This window comes from Symphalangus syndactylus, chromosome 5 (genome assembly GCF_028878055.3).
Source record: "Symphalangus syndactylus isolate Jambi chromosome 5, NHGRI_mSymSyn1-v2.1_pri, whole genome shotgun sequence".
In the NCBI taxonomy this organism is placed as follows: Eukaryota; Metazoa; Chordata; class Mammalia; order Primates; family Hylobatidae; genus Symphalangus; species Symphalangus syndactylus.
This window is the reverse complement of record NC_072427.2, coordinates 81,566,161-81,574,223: the sequence shown is the minus strand read 5'-3', so window position 1 is coordinate 81,574,223 and position 8,063 is coordinate 81,566,161. Positions and strand designations below refer to the sequence as shown.

The window sequence follows — 8,063 nt, the reverse complement described above, 5'->3', positions numbered from 1 at the left end:
AGATAGGAATTTAGGCAAGATGAAAAAAAAAAATCAGAGCTTAGTCTTCACAGGCAAATAGATTTTTAGAATGTTCATCAATTTAAGTTTTCTAAATGTCTCTCCGTGATGAGGTTTCTTCCATTTGGGGCAGTAAACTACATAAACGATCTTGTATATATATATTAGAAATACAGGCCCAGAGCGGTGGCTTATGCCTGTAGTCCCAGCACTTTGGGAGACTGAGGTGGGCCTCACTTGAGGCCAGGAGTTCGAGACTAGCCTGGGCAACATGACAAAGCCACATATCTACTAAAAAATACAAAAATTAGTTGCATGTGGTGGCATGGGCCTGTAATCCCAGCTACTCAGGTGGCTGAGGCAGAAGAATCGCTTGAACCCAGGAGGTGGAGGTTGCAGTGAGCCAAGATCATGCCACTGCACTCCAGCCTGAGAGACAGTGAGGCTCTGTCTCAAAAAAACACAAAAAAAACAAACAAAAAAAAAAACAAAAAACCCCACAATGTTGGGTGATTCACTATTAAAGAGTAATTTACCAATTAAGAAAAAATATGGAGCACAAATTTCCATGTCAGCATGTCATCCTTTCACAGGAGGCGTGCTAATCTTCTTTGTATCATCCAATTTTAATATATATGCTAGGCTGGGCGAGGTGGCTCACGCCTGAAATCCCAGCACTTTGGGAGGCCAAGGCAGGCAGATCATGAGGTCAGGAGATTGAGACCATCCTGGCTAACACGGTGAAACCCCGTCTCTACTAAAAATACAAAAAATTAGCCGGGTGTGGGGGTGGGCACCTGTAGTCCCAGCTACTCAGGAGGCTGAGGCAGGAGAATGGCGTGAACCCAGGAGGCAGAGCTTGCAGTGAGCCGAGATTGCACCACTGCACTCCAGCCTGGGCAACAGATTGAGACTCCATCTCAAAAAAAAAAAAAAAAATATATATATATATATATAAACACACATATGTACACATATATACACACATATAAACATATACACACATGTACACACATATATACATATATGCACAAATGTATATATACATATATGTGTATATATACACATATATACACATATATGTGTATATATGCTGAAGCAAGCATAATTTACCAGTTTTTTAAAGGAGGATTATGTCAAATCAAAAACGGTGATGGGACCAGGCAAGGTAGCTCATGTCTGTAATACCAACACTTTGGGAGGCCAATGTGGGAGGATTGCTAGAGGCAGGAGTTTCAGGCCAGCCTGGGCAGTATAGCAAGACCCTGTCTCTTAAAAAAAAAAAAAAAAAAGGAAACTGTGATGGGTGTGAGATCTTACCCTACTTGCATAGTCATAAATAAACACATGGATAGAGATGATAAATAAATAGATACTAGATGGAACATCAGGTCTCGGACTCAAAGATCAGAGCTTTATTTACTCACCGCAGTAAGAGTAGCTACAGTGACATTGCTGAGTTGTCCTCAAGCCTGAGAATTCATATAGGAAAGAGACTCTCCTCAAAGGAGAGGGAAAAGCTTTGTTCCCTAAGGTAAACACATTTTCCTTAGGAACAAAAAGGAAAGGATTTTGTGGATTCTCAGCTTTTGGAATCTAAATATCTATCTCTACTGGGAAGATAAAACCAGCCTCTTTGAGGCTTTTCTCCACTTTTGACATGCAAACTCATGGAGAGATAGTTCTCTACAGATCTTTCTAGGGAGGAGGGGAAGTTCCCTACCCTGGAATGTAAGGTTCTGCCTCCAGGTAAGATAAGAGAAGTTTTATTACGCTTTAAGTGGAAGCCAATGTCTCCATAATGAAGGTTGTAGAGAACAAATACTTATGGGGGAAATGAAAGCAAGCATTCTCATTTTGATAGTAGATCAATATCTGTGGTTCCAGAGGCTGAGTTTGCAGGAACACTGAGTAATACAGAGAAAATGTATTTCCCACAGACTATAGTGCAAAACTTCAGAATAGATAAAAGTTGACTTTAGTAACACACAGACATCCCTTCTGCCCTCCTTCCCTCCCATTTACTGCATCTTTTCTTTGATCTTTGGTGCTCTCACGGGACTCTACCCTGTACTTCTATTTTGGGGTATGGACCCCTTCCCAAAAGACTCTCTGTTACAAGATTACTTTTCCCATACTTTATATCCCATACTTTTAGAGTAGCTCATCTCAACTAGTTGTTAGAAGGAAAGCAAACTAAGTCAAAATTAGTCATCAATGAATTATTAGCTTTTAGTACTGCAGGAGATTTTTTTTCAAGAGTACCAATACTTGTCATGTGGATGGGAGACACTGTAAAAATAAAGTGAGGTGGAAGAAAAAGGTTTGTGAAAGCAAACTTGTAATTCATAAAATACCGTATAAATGAAAGTAGATTTGTGTAATAATTCTAAACAAAAAATACAATTCTAAGGCCCCCCAACCATCTGAATGGACTTTCTCCTGGCCAGGGCACTTTTAAAATTTAACCTGAAAGACTGGTTCAGGCCATGATGGAAAGGGGGGGATCAGACATGCCTCGTTATACCTGTCCGGCATTAATATCAACACAGAATTCAGTCTGATAAGAAACATTTTGCAGCCTATTCTCTCTGAAGCCCACTACCTGAAGGCCTCTTCTGCAAATCAGAACTTTGGTCTCCATAATCCTTCATCTTAACCCAGACATTTCCTTTCTATTCATCCCAGGTCTTTAGATAAACTCAACCAATTGTCAACCAGAAAATGTTTAAATCTACCTGCAACCTGGCAGCCCCCTTCCAGTTGTGTCGCCTTTCTGAACCGAACCAGTGTATTTCCTAAATGTATTTGATTGAAGTCTCATATCTCCCTAAAATGTATAAAACTAAGCTGCACCCCATTCGCCTTGGGTACACGTTCTCAGGATATCCTGAGGGCTGTGTCATGGGCCATGATCACTCACGTTTGGCAGAATAAATTTCTTCAAATATTTTGCAGAGTTTGACTCTTTTCGTTGACATAATTATGCACCGAGACTTGGGAAAGAGAAGACACTTATCGCGGTGTATTTTAATACATATTACGTTGACTTCCTGCGTTTTAGTGCATGGGTCTTCATTTTTCTGCCTCTGTTTCATGGCCACAAGATAGCTGCTGTACCCACGTCAGGCCTCTGAGCCCAAGCTAAGCCATCATATCCCCTGTGACCTGCACGTATACATCCAGATGGCCTGAAGTAACTGAAGAAGCACGGAAGAAGTGAAAATGGCCCATTCCTGCCTTAACTGATGACATCCCACCATTGGGATTTGTTCCTGCCCCAGCTTAACTGAGCGATTAACCTTGTGAAATTCCTTCTCCTGGCTCAGAACCTCCCCCACTGAGCACCTTGTGACCCCCGCCGTTGCCTGCAAGAGAAAAACCCCCTTTGACTGTAATTTTCCACTACCCACCCAAATCCTATAAAACAGCCCCACCCCTATCTCCCTTCACTGACTCTTTTCGGACTCAGCCGGCCTGCACCCAGGTGAAATCAACAGCCTTGTTGCTCACGCAAAGCCTGTTCGGTGGTCTCTTCACACGGATGCGTGTGACACCACAGTCACATTTATATTCCTGGCAGAAAGAGGAATATAAAGTAAAGGAAGAAGAAGGCAAATAAGCTTTGTCTTTTTATTCTGAAAAGGATACTATCCTCAGAAATGACCACCTTCATCTTATTGCTAAGAGCAGCGTCACATGACCAGCACAAGTGCAAATGAGGATGGGAAAGTGAGTTTTTAAATTGAACACATGGCTATTTCAAATAAAAGCAGGGTTCTATTATGAAAAATGGTGTGTGTGTGTGTGTGTGTGTGTGTGTGTGTGTGTGTAGAGGGGGACATTTTTTAAATAGGCAACTAATAGTGTTAACTTCATCCAGCAATTTTACCTCCAGGAATGTACCCTATAGTGATATACGAGGACTAAGCTCTGATTTTTTTTTTTTTTTTTTGCCCAAATTCCTATCTAAGGGGTCTGGGGAGTCATGCCCTACAAATCATCAATTCTCCTCAGGTGGGTTTTATTCAATCCTGTATATTGTTACTTACTTTCCAATCCGACTCTGGCATAACAAGGAAGAAAATCAAAATATTTTACCGCAAAACATGTTTCTCTGCCATATCTTGAAATTGCCCTGCAAAGTCTCTTGTGGGAAAAATCCACATTCTGTAGAGAATCCCCTTTCCCCCCTTTGTTTTCCTTCCTTCCTTTCCAGATCCAGGAGATAATCAGCTAAGAGCCAGGCACCCTTCTAAGTGCAATAAGAAACATTTTACAACCTGCTCTCTCTGAAGTCAGCTATCTGAGAGCTTCTTCTGCACAATAAAACTTGGTCTCCACAATCCTTTATCTTAACCTGAACATTTTCTTTCCATTGATCCCAGGCCTTCAGATAAACTCAACCAATTGTCAACCAGAAAATGTTTAAATTTACCTATCGCCTGGAAGCCCCGGCTTTGCGTTGTCCTGCCTTTCTGAACCAAACCAATGTATTTCTTAAATGTATTTGATTGATATCTCATGTCTCCCTAAAATGAATAAAACCAAGCTGGCTGGGCGCGGTGGCTCACGCCTGTAATCCCAGCACTTTGGGAGGCCAAGGTGGGTGGATCACGAGGTCAGGAGATCAAGACCATCCTGGCTAACATGGTGAAACCCCGTCTCTACTAAAAATACAAGAAATTAGCCGGGCACAGTGGCGGGCACCTGTAGTCCCAGCTACTTGGGAGGCTGAGGCAGGAGAATGGCATGAACCCGGGAGGTGGAGCTTGCAGTGAGCTGAGATTGCGCCACTGCACTCCAGCCTGGGTGACAGAGGGAGACTCCGTCTCAAAAAAAAAAACAAAGAACAAAAAACTGTGCCCCGACTACCTTGGGCACATGTTCTCAGAATCTCCTGAGGGCTGTGTCATGGGCCATGGTCACTCATATTTGGCTCAGAATAAATCTCTTCAAATATTTAACAGAGTTTGACTCTTTTCATCAACATATCCACTGTGGCAGAACCTGTTGGTGTCCCCACCTCAATCCCTGGGGATCCCTGCTACCATTTTGTGGTGCCCATTCCCCCAGGAGCTGTGGGCACTGCTGGTAATGGTTTGTACCTACAACCCCAGGGGACTGGACTTGGATGATTAGAGCCACCTGGACATGAGGTTCATGGGAGTTATGTGCTGCTTTAGCCAGTGACTGTCTATGGTGGGGTACAAATGTTCTGGTCCCTTGCCTAAGGGCAGACAGATTCTGCTTGCGCTTTATGCTTCAGGGCTCCCGGTAGGAACAGGTTGAGTCTAGACTTCCCCTGAAACCATTCTTGCTCTCCTTCTTCCCCTCCCCGGCCTGCTTCCCTCCCTCACCCTCCTAGATTTCCACCTAGACCACTTTCCTAACAAATCACCTGCCTACGAAGCTCCACCGGTCTCAGCTTCTAGGGAAATCGACTGAAGACACTCACGCATGCACAAAATGACATGTACAAGATTATCCACTGCTTCATTATTCATAATAGGAAAAGACTGTTAACAAGCAGATATTCATTACTAGGCTCCTGGTTAAATAAAGTACAGCTGCCCCAGGAAGGAAACTAGGGGTTCAGGAATAGGGTGAAAAGCAAATTTTCACTGAACTTTTAGTTCTCTGAATTTTTTTTTTTTTTTTTTTGAGACAGAGTCTCCCCCTTGCCCAGGATGGAGTGCAGTGGCGCGATCTCGGCTCACCGCAACCTCCGCCTCCTAGGTTCAAGTGATTCTCCTGCCTCGGCTTCCTGAGTAGCTGGGATTACAGGTGTGCACCGCCATGCCCGGCTAATTTTTGTATTTTTAGTAGAGATGGGGTTTCACCATGTTGGCCAGGCTGGTCTCAAACTCCTGACTTCAGGTCATCCGCCTGCCTTGGCCTCCCAAAGTGCTGGGATTACAGGTGTGAGCCACCGTGTCCCGCCTCTTTCTGAATTTTGAATCATTTGGATGTATTGCTTTTTTTTTTTTTTTTTTTTTTGAAACGGAGTCTCGCTCTGTCACCAAGCTGGAGTACAGTGGCGAGATCTCGGCTCACTGCAACCTCTGCTTCCCGGGTTCAAACGATTCTCCTGCCTCAGCCTCCTGAGTAGCTGGGACTACAGGCATGCGCCACCACGCCCGGCTGATTTTTATATTTTTAGTAGAGACGGGGTTTCACCATGTTGGCCAGGCTGGTCTCGAACTCCTGACTTCAGATGATCTGCCTGCCTCGGCCTCCCAAAGTGCTGGGATTACAGGCATGAGCCACCATGCCTGGCCTGCTTATTTTTTAAAAAAATAAAATTAATGTTAAAATAATTAATTAAGGCTGGGCACAGTGGCTCACACCTGTAATCCTAGCACTTTAGGAGGCTGAAGCAGGTGGATCACTTATGCCCAGGAGTTTGAGAACCAGACTGGGCAACATGGTGAAACCCCATCTCTACAAAAAGTAAAAAAATTAACTGGGCGTGGTTGTGCACGCCTGTATTCCCAGCTACTTGGGAGGCTGAGGTGGGAGGATCACTTGAGCCTGGGAGGTCGAGGCTGCAGTGAGCTATGATTGTACCACTGCACCTCCAGCCTGGGTGACAATGAGATTCTGTTTCCAAAAAAAAATTAATTAATCAAAAAATCCACTAAACAAGTAAATTGGATACTTAGGTGAAAAACTTAAGTGTAGGCCGGGCGCGGTGGCTCACGCCTGTAATCCCAGCACTTTGGGAGGCCGAGGCAGGTGGATCACAAGGTCAGGAGATCAAGACCATCCTGGCTAACATGGTGAAACCCCATCTCTACTAAAAATATAAAAAATTAGGCCGGGCGCGGTGGCTCACGCTTGTAATCCCAGCACTTTGGGAGGCCGAGGCGGGCGGATCACAAGGTCAGGAGATCGAGACCACGGTGAAACCCCGTCTCTACTAAAAATACAAAAAAAATTAGCCGGGCGTGGTGGCGGGCGCCTGTAGTCCCAGCTACTCGGAGAGTCTGAGGCAGGAGAATGGCGTGAACCCGTGAGGCGGAGCTTGCAGTGAGCCGAGATTGCGCCACTGCACTCCAGCCTGGGCGACAGAGCAAGACTCCGTCTCAAAAAAAAAAAAAAAAAAATTAGCCGGGCGCGGTGGCAGGCGCCTGTAGTCCCAGCTACTCTGGAGGCTGAGGCAGGAGAATGGCATGAACCTGGGAGGCGGAGCTTGCAGTGAGCCGAGATCCCGTCACTGCACTCCAGCCTGGGCAACAGAGCGAGACTCTGTCTCAAAAAAAGAAAAAAAAAAATCTTTTTTTTTTTTTTTTTTTTTTTTTTGTATTTTTAGTAGAGCCGGGGTTTCACCGTGGTCTCGATCTCCTGACCTCGTGATCCGCCTGCCTCGGCCTCCCAAAGTGCTGGGATTACAAGCGTGAGCCACCGCGCCCGGCCAGAAAGAAAATCTTAAGTGTAAGTACCTAAACAATCTATTAAATGACCTGTGAAACCAAGGGCTCCTAATGCTATGACCAAAGACTGAAGCTCTCTATGAGATGCCAGCCACTCAGCAGTGCACTTTTTCTGAGAAGATATAAGACAGCCACTCAGAATTATGATGTAATAATTGGTAATGTGGGGAAGTAAATAAATGTCTCAAAGTTTTGCTTTTTAAAAATGACTAGTAAGGCCGGGCGCGGTGGCTCACGCTTGTAATCCCAGTACTTTGGGAGGCCTGAGGCGGGCGGATCACGAGGTCAGGAGATCGAGACCACGGTGAAACCCCGTCTCTACTAAAAATACAAAAAATTAGCTGGGCGTGGTGGCGGGCGCCTGTAGTCCCAGCTACTCAGAGAGGCTGAGGCAGGAGAATGGCGTGAACCCAGGAGGCAGAGCTTGCAGTGAGCCGAGATTGCGCCACTGCACTCCAGCCTGGGTGAAAAAGCGAGACTCCGTCTCAAAAAAAAAAATAAAAAATAAAATAAAATAAAAAAATAAAAATGACTAGTAAATAGTAATAACAAAACTGTTATTTATGGAGGGATGAGCCTGTGGCCTGCCTCTCTTCCCTTTTATTCTACGTTTCTCACAGTCATCTA

General features: G+C 44.7%; 1 non-coding gene across 1 annotated transcript; it reads right to left on the bottom strand.

Annotated features, from left to right (window-relative positions):
* Nucleotides 1–545: 545 nt before the first annotated feature.
* LOC129483632 (U6 spliceosomal RNA) lies at nucleotides 546–651 on the bottom strand. Its single transcript, XR_008658147.2, has one exon. It is a non-coding gene; the product is annotated as a U6 spliceosomal RNA (small nuclear RNA).
* Between the last annotated feature and the right edge of the window lie 7,412 nt (nucleotides 652–8,063).